The sequence below is a fragment of the Eumetopias jubatus genome, unplaced genomic scaffold (genome assembly GCF_037043125.1).
Source record: "Eumetopias jubatus isolate StellerSeaLion01/CBP00866 unplaced genomic scaffold, mEumJub1_p1.0 scaffold_13, whole genome shotgun sequence".
Taxonomy (NCBI): Eukaryota; Metazoa; Chordata; class Mammalia; order Carnivora; family Otariidae; genus Eumetopias; species Eumetopias jubatus.
Window position 1 is genome coordinate 57,709,636 of NW_028274819.1, and position 13,558 is coordinate 57,723,193.

The window sequence follows — 13,558 nt, forward strand, 5'->3', positions numbered from 1 at the left end:
GGGTTGACAGTGCATACCACACAGCAATAACTTATTTTTTTTTTAAACCCCCATGAGCTCTTTCTGTCCTCCTCGAAATCCCTCTTCCCACCTGGCTGCCTTTCTCACAGGGGCAACTCTAGCCTGAGCTTGCACCTCCCATTCTATTCCTCCATGCTCACCTCATCCCTGTGGGCTCTGGCCTCTATTCACCTGTGATGGGTTGAATTTCATCGCCCCCAAATTCATATGTTGAGGCCCGAACCGCCCCCCCATCCCTCAGAATGTGACCTTATTTGCAAATAGGGTCTTTGCAGATGTTGATTAATTAAGAGGAGAGCCTGCTGGAGTAGGGTGGGCCCTTGACCCAGTCTGACTGACGCCCTGGGAATTTGGGGCGGACACAAGCACACGGGAAGAATGCCCTCTGAAGACTGGAATTGCGCTGCCCAAACCAGGGAACGGACCAGAAGCCAGGAGAGGCGCCTGGAATGCATCCTTCACTGGCACATTCAGAGAGAGCTGGTACCACCCACACCTTGACCTCGGACTTGCAGCCTCCAGGACTAGGAGACATGGGTTTCTGTTGTTTGAAGACATCCAGTTTGTGGTACTTTGTTCTAGCAGCCCCGAGAAACTCATATGCCCCCTCAAAGGGCAACGTATTTTTCTGCTACAAATATCATTTTCCAATCCTTCCCTTTGAATTCCTTTGCATCTGTTTCTGGGTTTCTGGGTGGACCATGAACCCCCTGGAGGCAGGGCCTGTGTCACTCTCATTGCTGTATGCTCAGGGGCTCAGGACAGACCCTGGCCCACGGGAGCCCTCCAGGAAAGTTTTCTGAAGACTGCTTGAAAGAGGTAACTTTGATGCTTGCCTTTGGAAGCATGGTCCCTTTGGGCGGGCAGAGCTGCAGGGGAAGGCATTCCAGAGGGGAAAGCAGCAGGAAAGGGCCATGTGGGAAGGAGCGAGCAGACTGAAGACTGGAGACCGGGGAGGTCGAGGGGGCCATAGTGCAGTGGCCCAGCGCAGCCCAGGGCCTGAAACTTCAGGCAGAGAGAAGATGAGAGACACTAAGGAGGATGCAACGTGGGCCTGATGACTGATTTAGAGATATTTCCCCTTTGAGGTGCCTGCCTCCAAGCTCCTCCTTCTTCTGAAGATGCCACACTGAGACTTTCCATGATGTCAGCAGTGACATATAACTCACCCCACCCCCGGTCCCCACTCTGACTATTGGCAGTCTTGGTGAGGGAGCAAAGGAATGGGCCACCCCCGGCCCAGGCTGCTAAGGTTTCTGGTCCCCCATTGAAAATGTCAATTCATGGAAGCAAGTCATTGTTCACTTTTTTTAAATATCATTTTTTCTCATCGCTCCTGAGTAAGGTAAGTTCACTGTATAAAAAAAAATCTGAAAATACAATGGCATTGGGTCTTAGGAGTATATGGTGAAAATTGCATTCAGTAAAAATGACCCTGGGTAATCCCTTCAGTGGAAGGACCTGGGATATTAGAAATTCAAAAGACAAAGATGACACTGTGCCATTTTCTTTACCTCTGGACTGTGACTTCCTTTTCCCTAGAGCACCAAAGGCCAAGGCGCAGGAGGTGAGAGGGCATGGTTTGCAGGTTGGGCGGGGGGCGGGGTGGCTGGCTTCAGTGTTTGCAGGTTGGGTGGGGGGCTGGCTTCAGTGTTTGCAGGTTGGGCGGGGGGGCTGGCTTCAGTGTTTGCAGGTTGGGCGGGGGGGCTGGCTTCAGTGTTTGCAGGTTGGGCGGGGGGGCTGGCTTCAGTGTTTGGAGTTGGGCAGGGGGCTGGCTTCAGTGTCTGCTGGGTGCGAGTCCAATAAACGTGTAAGTCAAAAAAGAAAGTAAAAATCATCTGAAATCCTCCTCCCGCTCTTATTTTTTGGCCAATATCCTTCCGAGTCTTTTCTCCCCTAACGCATATTAAAAGCCACACTCAGTGGAACATGAGGGGCCTCCTGATGTGGTGACCTGAGAATGACAGACATCGCTTTTGTGGCCTTGTTGCCAAGAAGGCAGGACCTGACAGAGGAAACATCAGACAAAACCGAATTGGAAGCCAGTCTACAGAATAATCGGCCCAGACTCATCAAATGTGCCAATGTCATAAAACACTGTGGAAGACGAGGAGCTTTCCAGACTAAATGAGATGAAAGAGATGCGGCCACCAAATAAATGCAGGATCCTGAGTTAGGTCCTGGATCAGAGGGGAAATTGTTAAAAGGACATTACTGGGGCAATTCGTGGAATTTCAATCTGGCCCGAGGACTAGATGGTAGTCTCATAGCAAGGTTACATTTCCTGAATCCATCACTGTCCTGTAGTTACGTAAGAGAGTGTCTCTTTTCCTTAGGAAATAACATGTTGAAAGATTTGGAGTAGTGATGTATGCAGTTTACTCTCAGATGGTTTGGGGAAAAATGCAGATGTATAGAGAATGTGACAAAGCAAAATGTTAACAATTGCTAACAGCTGGGGAATCTGGGCGAAAGCTCTATGGGCGTTCTTTGTACTATTCTTGTAATTCTTCTGCAAGTTTGAAATTATTTCAAAACTGAAAGTTAAAAAAAACCAGCTCCAGTCTAATTTAACTGAAACTTCGGTCTCTGGGAGAAAGTATTTGCGAAAGACCTATCTGATGAAGGACCACTCTAAAAGAATTTCTGCCTTAGATACACACACACACACACACACACACACACACACACACACACACACACACACACACGAAACTTCGTTCTCCCAGTACACTCCTATTAAATAGATCATATTAAATAGATCAACAAACAACAGTACCAAGTGTTGGTGAGGATGAAGAGCCACTAGAAGTCTTACACGATGCTGATGGGAATTAAACATTAAACAATCACTTTGGAAAACAGGTTGGCATTGGCTTTGAAAGTTAAACATAACACCTGCCTTAGGACCCAACCGTCTCATTCCCAGGTTTTACCCAACAGAAATGAGAATGTGTGTCTGAACCAAAACCTACATGTGAATGTTTAGAACAGGTTTATTTATAATTCCAGCCCCGAAGCTCAAATGTCCTTCGAGAGGTGAACGGTTGGTCACACACCCCGTGGTACCTCCGTTTAATGGAGCACCGTTCAGTACTAGGAGGGAACTTCAGTCCTTTCAACAACGTGGATCAACCTCAAGTGCATTGTACAAAGTGAAAGAGCCCAGACTCAAAAGGCTACATACTGTGTGCTTTCATTTAAATGACATTCTGGGAAAGGCAAAACTATAGCAGAAAACGGATCGGTGACTCCTAGGGGCTGGAGATGAAGAAGGAGGTTGGCTAGAGAGGGTCACAAGGGAACTTTCCAGGGCAATGGCCATGTTTGATATCTTGACTGTGGTGCTGGCTTCACAACTGTTATGTGTTCATCAAAACTCCTAGAACTCTCACAAAGGGCGGATTTTACCATCTGTAAATTATACCTCAATTGCACAAGCAAACAAATGAACCAACCGGAGTTTCTCAGTGCTCCTCTCTTCCCCTCTTGCTCTCAGCCAGAGTTCAGACAGCTGCGGTAAGGAAAGGAAGGATCTTTTGCCTCTCTTTCTGTTCTGTATCTTTGAATCAAGGCTCAGAGTGGAGGGCGGTCAGGGGAGGGTAAAGGAAAGTGCTGCATCTGCTCAGAAGAGGGTTTTGTAAACTGGCATTAGACCCCTCTGGGTGGCAGACGCCCACATTCTGGCCCTTGCTCTCATGAGGCTAACACTTTTCTGGGTTGTGCGGAACCTCCTTTGTGGCCTCTTCCCCTTAGTCCCTGGGCTCTGGGGACGTGCACCTGGCTGACCCCAAGAGCCTATTCTCTCCACGCCTGCTGACAAGTCCCTCTTCAGAGGCAGGGCAGACATCTCAGGCAGAGATCTCTCAGGATGACTCACACTCAGCCATTGTGCGCTGTGTCCAGTAGATCCCGCAGGAAATATTCCTCTCTTTTGCTGGCAAGCTCTGGAAGCACAAGCTGCTCGCACAGCAGCCCCCATCCCCACCTCGGGCTACCACCAGGGTGGCTGCCACCCTCCTCTCCTCTTCAAACCTTTCCATGCAAGAGATGGGCTTGAGTGTGTCCTCTAAGCTCCCGGGGAGCCCCGGTTGCGTGGCTTGAGCCACGTGGGGTGATGCCGGGCACTTGGACAACTGTCCCCACAGAAAGCCTCAGCACCCATCCCCCTCTCCAGGGTCGGTGTCTGCTGCTGGGCCCGAGGCCCGTGAAGCGGGGGAGGACATCACCAGCTCCGCTCTAGTCCTCCGGGCTGTGTCCCGTGCTACTTTTGAGGCTCTGGGGGACAGCAGCGACTCTGAGACAGGACGAGTCCCGTTGAACATCCTATCACGCAGAACTATTATGTTATTTTAACGAAGTGGGATCTTACACATATTTTATACCCCATTTTTTCACTTCATACTATGTTTCGAGCATCTTTCCAGGTCAGTAAATACACCTCTATAGTCATATCATTTTAGAGGTTGTTTTTTTTTTTTTAAGATTTACTTATTTATTTGAGAGCATGAGAGAGCAGGGTGGAGGGAAGGGCAGAGGGAGAGAGATTCTCAAGCAGACTCCCCACTGAGCACAGAGCCCAACAAGGGGTTCGATCTCACAACCCTGAGATCGTGACCTGAGCCGAAATCAGGAGTCGGATGCTTAACAGACTGAGCCACCCAGGCGCCCCTCATATCATTTTAAAGGGCTGATCAGTATTCCCTTGGATAGATATACTATAACTTACTTATATCAAACTCCAATTGTTGACTGTGTTAGGTTATTTCTAATTTTAGATTATGATTGCTAATGTTATGACTGGGTCAATTTACGTGAAGATGATGAAGCTTCAGCTGCAGGGTCCCTCTCAACTGTAGAAACTCAGGCCCCACAAAAGCTGGATGTGTACTTGGCTCCGATAAACATCCTCACACTCAATTTTCCTTTGGCTACATCTTTATTTCCTTAGGATAAACTCCTAGAAGCAGAATTGCTGGGTTAAAGCAGATGCACATTTTTAAGATTCTTGGAACACATTGCCTAAGAGCCCTCCAGAAAAAGTGATCTAATTTACACCTCAACCCCGCCCTGAGTGAGAACATCCAAGACTGGGGTGGCTTCTATGCGATTGTGGCCCCATTGTAGCTGCCATCAGCTCCTTCCCCCCAGAGCAGAGTCCTTGAACTGAGATCCAGGGGGCCCATGGGTGGAATTCTTGAGGTCTGTGAACTTGGATGAGAAAAGAAGATACATTTTTATTTTCATCATTAGCCTTCAATTAAAAATTCTTTCCATCATGAGTGTAGACCTTGTACAAACCCCCGTAATATTATCAGTGCCTGTTACGTTAGCCGCCCCTTCACCAACAAAAATGACAGATGTTTACATGCCTCGTTACAGTTGTTGCAGATCTCTCAAAATATTGTTCATACCCACTGGTGCTTTGAAACTACAGTAGTTATTAGACCTACCACTAGATCTCATTATTTGAAGTTAATAAAAAACATATATTACTCAGTCACAATTATCTTCTTAATATTTTGATAACTACATTCAACAGAATTTACTTCCTTTGTAATCATGTGTATTTTTTGTTTTACAAAATAAAAAACCTCATTCTGAGAAGGGGTCCGTAGGCTTCAACAGACTGCCAAGGGGTCCACGGCACAATAAATGTCAGAACCCTTACTGTAAGAGATTTTACCTTCACGTGTTCTTGAAATGTGTGCGTGATACAGAACGAAAGAAATTGAGCTTTCCTGACCCCCACCTGGAGCCAGGCTTTGTGTCAGGTGCTGGAGTATAGAGCGGACAGGATGACACCTTGTTTTCGAGAAGCTCATAGTCTAAGTAGGAGATACCATTCCACAGCTTGGGTCACTCATTGCCCTGTTGGCTGGGGTCCAAGTTCTCAGATTTCCCAGGATTTTAAGAAAAATTAGAAAGCCAGATTTGATATGTTCTCATATAAGACAATTCTTCCAATTTTTAAATGTTGGCAATTAAACCAGATTTTATTTTTTTAAAGATTTTATTTATTTATTCATGAGAGACAGAGAGAGAAAGGCAGAGACAGAGGGAGAAGCAAGCTCCCCACTGAGCAGGGAGCCCGACGCGGGACTCGATTCCAGGACCCTGGGATCATGACCTGAGCCTAAAGCAGACGCTTAACCATCTGAGCCACCCAGGCGCCCCTAAACCAGTTTTTAATAAACCACTGTGTGGGCCAAATAAAGCATGCCTAAAGGCTAAATCTGGCCCACAGTTCACAAGTTTTCAACCTTTGCTCTAGAAGAAGGACAGAATTCCAGTTAGGGTGGAACAAAGCAGCAGGGATTCTGAGCTCCCTCCACCCACACCTCCACTCTGCTCCTGCAAATCAGGGAGACAGAGGATGAGAGCCCCAAGTCTTGGGAAGAGAGGATGTGGAAGAAGAGGTTCTGTGGTGGGCAGTGGGGCGGGGGGGGGGGTCCCTGCCACCTGGCTGCAGGCCAGGCAAGGAGAGGCCTGGCTGAGGCAGATGCTGCTGTGGGGAGGGTAATCAAGGGAGCTGTGGGAACAGTGAGGTCATTAAATGATTGTATACCTAGAAAACCCAAGAGTCTCTGGCAGAGAAACAGAAAGCAAAAACACACGCAAAACCAAAAGAAACAAACAAAAACCTTTATCTGAGTGAAGAAAAATTGAGAAGGTTATTGGGTGCAAGATAAATATACAAAACCAAGCTCTTTTCTCTGTTTTGAAAATAAGCACATAAAAATGGAAATAGAAAAATATTCCACTTACAATATTGACAAAAAGTACAAAATATAAAAAAAAAATTAAAAAAAAGTACAAAATAGTTAGGAATAAATTTAACAAGAAAGGCACAGGGCCCACACGAAGAAAGCTATACGATCTTATCGAAGGATTGAAAACAAGTTCTGAACAAAAAGAAAGACATACCATTCTCTTGGATGGGAAGTTCTGATATCACAGAAATGTCAAAACCCCCCAGATCAATTCCAAACAGCATGAAATGTCTATTTGGAAGAAGAAATGCCTGAAAATAGTAAAAAAAATTATGGAAGATAATAGCGATGCAAGAGGACTTACCTTATACATGTCAGAACAAACTCTAAAATCAATCACTAGAGTATTGGTATAGGAATAAGCATAGATCGGTGACATGTACAGAGGAGGAAATCCAGAAATAGATACCAAACATATATCAGAATTTAATATCTGACAGAGTGAACTTTTAAGTATTTAATAAATGATGCTGGCACAACCACTGTTCACCGGGAAACAAAATTTGACCAACCACCCAACTCCATAATCAAAAATACATTTCAGATTACTTAAAAGATTTAAATGTAAAAAATAAAAGAAGGAAAAAACTAGGAGACAATACGAGCAATCTGAGTGAAACAATCAAATCAAGAACTCTAAAGGAAAAGCGAGGCCCCAAAACATTGGGGGGCAAAGATGCATAAGCAGAGTCAAGAGACAAATGAGAGCTTTGGAAAACATTTGTTATAAAAGTGCTAGATAAAGTTGAATAACCACGTTGCACAATGAGATTTACACATTGACAAGGAAAAGATAACAGAAAAATGGGCAAAGGACAAAAATGGGTGATTCATGGAAGAGTCCATCCAAATGGCAAACAAACAAAGGAAAAGCTACTCAGATCCAGCAATAGGGAAATGTGATTTAAAGTAACAATGGGTGACCACTCTCCAGACCACTCCTTAGCTATTACCTGCATTTCTGGCAGGGAAATGCAGAAAAGATACTCTTATAAGTTGTTCATGGAAAGGTGAAACATTACTGTCTTTTTTAAAGGTAAGCTTTATTAAAATCATCTATATCACATATATATAATATCTATCCCTTGATCTAGAATTTTGCTTGTAAGAACTTATCTGACAAAAGTACAACTCCCAGAGATACGGGCATATGAACAAAGATGTTTTTGCAGCATGTTTACAGTGGCAAGAAAAGATTAAACAGTGAATGTCTATCAAGTGGTCAACAGCTGAATAAATTATGGAACGTTCACACTATGGAATATTATGTACTGTCCAAAATGAATTAGAGCTAGGGGCGCCTGGGTGGCTCAGCCGGTTAAGCGTCTGCCTTTGGCTCAGGTCACGATCCCAGGGTCCAGGGATCGAGCCCCGCATCGGGCTTCCTGCTCCGCGGGAAGCCTGCTTCTCCCTCCCCCACTCCCCCTGCTTGTGTTCCCTCTCTCGCTGTCAAATAAATAAATAAAATCTTTAAAAAAATGAATTAGAGCTATATCAGTTTGCCTGGGGGGGGGATTTCTTTGAAATATTGTTGAATAAAAAAAGTGAGATGCAGGAAAATGTATTTACCACAATCCTGTTTTTATAAAACAATGATACATGCATGTGTTTTTGCATATAATTTAAATGTGTCTATCAATGATAATTATAGAGAAAACACACAGAAGGTGTTAGTAAACACATATAGATGAGAATGTCTCAAGTTACCTAGGATCAAAGAGGAGAGTTGGTGCAAGCTAATATGCGTGGTGCGGGAACGGAGGAGGGAGCCAAGCCCATGTTATCTGCCCCTACGCCACCTCCGCCCCCACCCCTGCCCCCAAATGACAAAGCAAGGGCCTTTGGAAGGGGACTCTCACCCTGTAGCCTAGCTCCCCTCCCCCCACGATGCTTGACTCCTGGGACCCCTCCTTTGGCCATCCCTCCCACCAATCCATATGTGGCCTTCCATATTTTTCTCTGTGATTCTAGAATAGGGCAGCCAAGGCACTGAGAGGGACAGAAGACAGAAAGGGTCCCAGTGTAGGGTGGCTGCTTTCAGCACATGAAAATTGGCCGCAGGGTCTAGAGTGTGGCTCTTACTCTCCTGGGCATTTTGGCAAATCCACGGGAGTGAGGGCAAGAGGCGAGAAGGACTATTATTAATCCACTCTCTCATCTTTTTTTTTTTTTTAAGATTTTCTTTATTTATTTGACAGAGAGAGATAGCGAGAGAGGGAACACAAGCAGGGGGAGTGGGAGAGGGAGAAGCAGGCCTCCCGCGGAGCAGGGAGCCCGATGTGGGGCTCGATCCCAGGACCCTGGGACCATGACCTGAGCTGAAGGCAGACGCTTAACGAGCCACCCAGGCGCCCCTCTCCACTCTCTCGAGTCGTCCTCCAGGCTCGGCTTACAGCTGGCGTCCTCAGAGAGGACATCTCAGTTACACCTCCCCTTCGTTTCCCCGCATAGGACTCATCACAGATGCCATTCTGTCCCCATCCGTGTGCGCGTGTGTGTGCGCAGGCCCCGGTGTGAACATCCGTTTCCTCCAGCAGACAGCGAGTACAGCGAGGGGTGGGATCTTGTACGCACAGCACCTAGCGTGGTGTGTAGCAGGGGCTTAAGAAAAATAAATGTCAGTTGAATGTAGTAATTCACTTACTCACTTATTCTCCTCTTCATTGACTCACTCTTCCATTCATTCCTTTATGCATGCATTCCCTTATTCATTCCAGAAACATGTGCTATGGGCCAGTGACGTTTCCCCTGATCTGGGTCTTCCACTTTCTGGGGTGGCTTTTGGTGTGTGCGGGGTGGGCGTGGTTGGGACATGACTGGAGAATTCCAGGAACACATCCACGACTTGGATGAGCCGGAAGCTCTCCAGGGAAGGAAAGAAGATTCCAGAAGGCTGGAAGGTTGGGGTGGAAGGTGCTAAAGGACCAGAGAGGACAAAGTTGGGAGACTCCTCTCTGTCCCATCCAGACCTGGGTTTGCTGGTTCCCGTTCGCTCTGCCTGGGAAGAACCTCTCCCCACCTCCGAGTGTTGAAATCCTACCCTTCCCTGCCTGGCCAGCCCAGATGTCCTCGAAGTCTGCTCTCCTCCAGCTGGAAGGGCCGCTCCCTGCTGCAAACAATCTTCCCGAGCACAAAATCTGGACCTCCCTCGTGGCGCTGACCACTTCCTGCTTGTGATGTGGTGTGGCCTCGCCTTCCACCCAATAGGCAGAGGCCCTGTCTGACTGTTCCCAGGAACCCTGCGGGGCCCAGCACAGAGCGGGCGCTCAAGCCACTCAGGCCTAAAGAGTGAACAGCGCTGTGCATTCGGTGGGCAGTGATTATGACCCCATTTTAGGGATGGGGAAGTGGAGGCACAGACAAGTGGCAGGACTTGCCCTTACGCCCAAAGCAGAGCCTAGACTTAGCCCTGCATTTCTGGTCCCCGAGGCAGGGATCTTTCTAGGGCAGCTTGGTGGGAGGTGGGAGGAGGGTGGGGTGGGGTGGGAGCTGGGTCCTGAGAACCAGCGGGCCAGAGAGATTTGGAGTTCGAATGGCCAAGTTCAGGAAAAGCACAGCTGGGGAGGAGCCAAGGTATTTATTATGCTTGGTCTCCCGCTCCAAACAGAGCTGATGGATGGAGCTGCTCCAGTTCCTATAAACAGCTCCGGCCTCCCTCTCTTCTGCCCCTCCCCACTTTCAGCCACCGCAGCCCCAACTGCTTCTGGGTTGGGGGGGGGGGGTTGGTGGAGACGACCAAGGGAGGGAAAGGAGAAGTGAAGAGTGGGGGGAGGAGGAAAGGAAGGAGACCATAAAACAGGGTCCCAGAGGCAAGAAGAAAGTGATGGGAGGTAGAGGATGTTGAGAGAAGATTTTTCCTTTTTCTCTTCACTGGCCAGGCCGCCCACATCCTGCCTCCCCCTCTCTGCCCCTGCGTCCCTTGCATCTGTCTGAGAAGCCCATTGCCCCCTTCTCTTTCTGAGGGCTGATCTTAGTCCCCGTAAGTGGTTAAGTCCTGCAGGGTCGGGGTCCTGCATTCAGGAAACCTTTTCTGAACTCACCGTCTGTTTGGCTCACGGGCCCTGGGGACGCAGAAAGGACTCAGGTAGAAGCTCTTAGTCTGGTGGCAGATGAGGCAGGGATCTCCACCGCTGTGGCCCACAGCAGCCTGGGGCTGTGGAGGGAAATCAGGGCAGACTCCCCAGAAGAGGTGGTACAGGCCAGAGTTGAAACAGGAGTTTGGCAGGTGGGTCTGAGTGGGTGAGACATTTCAGGTGGAAGAGATGGGAGAGAGCCTGGTGTTGGGAGGTAGGGAACCCCATGGTCAAGACCGCTGGCTCTGGAGCAGGGCATACCTGGGTTCCAGTCTCAGCTCTGGTGCTTTACCGCTGTGGGAAACTAGAGTCTCTCTTTCTTTAAAATGAGGTTGATAATAATAGAAATCTCTTCAAAGATGGTAAGAATTACATATAACAACGTACATCAAGTGCTCAGTGCAGGGCTGACCCGGAAGTGGTCACTAATTGTCAGCTCTGAGCACAGGGTTGGAGGTGGGCCAGAGAGAGACGGACCGCAAGGCCCTTGTGAGCTGCCTGAAGGACAGGGGCACAGAAAGCAGACTGTGGCTCCTGGGCCCTGTTGGGGGTGGGGGTGACCGCCCAGGGGACTGAGAAGTCAAGGCAGCTAGTGGGCCGTGAGCGCTGCCTGCCTCCCCTCCTGCCCACCAGGCCTGTGAGCCTCCCGGAGCGCCATAGCAGCTTACTGAGTTGAATGGGCCGGGTGACCCGGCACCGCAGGCTGAGACGTGGGTAGAGGGCCTCCCCTCTCCCTGGAGCTTGCCGGATGCTCCGATGATCTAGTTGGCAGCTGCGTCCATGTTTGGCTGAAAACAGGAATTTCTGCCTCGCTGGGGGTCTTGGCCAGGTAAGCAAACTCCCCTGTTTGCCAGGAAAAGGGGTCAGGGACCCGGTAGGCTCCAGCTGGTGTGGAGGTCCGCAGAGCCCTGGGCTGAGCTCAGCCTGTGCTGTTGCCCCCCCCCCCTTAGGCCTTCCTGAGCACCTACTGTGTGCCAGGTCACTGAGTCACATGCCTTCTCACCCCCAGCCCCATCTCTGACATAGGCATTTAAAATTTTCCTTTGGAGTAGGAACTGGGAGGTGAGAGGTCAGAGCCCGGAGAAGCTGCCTTGGAGAAACCTCCAGGATGTTTGGGGATAGAGGCGGTAGAGCATCACTGAGCTGGAATTTGTGGGAGACGAAGCAGGGCAGAGAAGATGAGCACCCACAAAGGGGGTAGTGTCTGGGTGCCAGGCAGCTGAGAAGGGGAGACAGGGCCACATGAGGACAGGCACAGGGGTCTGCCAATTAGAGGGTGGGGGAACCCCCTGCCCTCGTGACCCCACCTCAGAGGCCCTCACCCACCCCCACCCCCACCACGGGTGAGGGGGCTCTTGTGCCTTCGCCCAGACCTCACAGCCCACACTGTCACCCTCCAGTTCCCTTCCAGAAACCAGGAACGCCCTTCTTCAAGGTCAGTCTTGAACTGCAGCCTGACCACTCGCTCAATTCTCTGGCCCCTGAGAGACCTTTAGCTCTCCAGCTGGGGAGGCCTCTGGGTATCAGGTATCAGAGCTGGATGCTCAGGGCTGGCTGGGGCTGGAGACAGAGATATGGGCATCATCAGAGTGATGGAGTGGCTATGACAATGAGGGTGGTGACATTCCTGAGGAAAGAGGGCCTGGGACAGAGTGCTGGTGATCACCACTCAGATGCCTCGAGGAAGATGAGCACATAGCAGAGTCCGAAAAGGAGCGGTCTGAGAGCAAGGTGGAAACCAGTGGGGCGGGCGGGGGAGGGGGGATTGGCCCTAGATGCCAAGGAGAGTGTGCCGAGGGGAGGGACCCCAGCAGCTGAGGGGTCGAGGAGGTCCAGTCTGGAAAGAACACGGAGTTCAGCAAAGGATATCCTTGGTGACCTCAGCCAGGGCAGTGTGCGGGTAGGGAGGGCAAAGGCACTTGGGGTGGGTGGAGAATGGAGGGCAGGAGGGCAGGAGGAGGGGGCTACTTCACCAGCAAGTAAGGAGAAGGAAAGGGGAAGTGGTTTAAGGGTCTTTTAACTATTTTTCAGATCGGCGAGACTTTGGCACAGCCACTGTGTGGAAGGAAGATGTGACGAGAGAAGAGAGGCTGCAGAGGGAGGCCCCCGAGGGTGGGCAGGACAGGTAGCACGGCCTCTGCCATGAGGCAGGGGGCTGAGCACAGAGAGAAGGTGAGAACAGGAGCTACCCAAGAAGGAAGGGCTGGGTGGGGTCGGCCTGGGTGGAGTGTGAGGGTCAGAGATGTGGCAGGGGAATGAGGGCTGAGGCCCCACGGTCCAGGGTGCTGAGGACCCAGAGCCTCAGTCTCCCCGCCGTGGGGTTCGCCATGAGCATTCAAAGACCGGGATGGAAGTAGAGGGAGGCCAAGTGGATGCAGGGATGCCAACGATCCGCAGCAAGGAGGAAGCTGGCAGGCCACACTGTTTCTCCAAAATTATATTTTAATACATTCATGTGGGTTATACAAAGAGCTGGTCCCCAGGCCGGAATTGCGGCCTGGCTCCTTGAGGTGAGAGCAGCATTGTGTAGTGTTTTCAGAGATCAGGCCTGAAGGGGCCCACACCTTGCCCTCCAGGCCTGGGGAAGAGTGTTTCTGGGCAGTGAGCACCTATGGTTGTGATCCCAACCAGGACTGGGTCCACTTGGCTGTCCCACATGCCACCAGGGCCCCAGGCTGAGGCCAGGACACC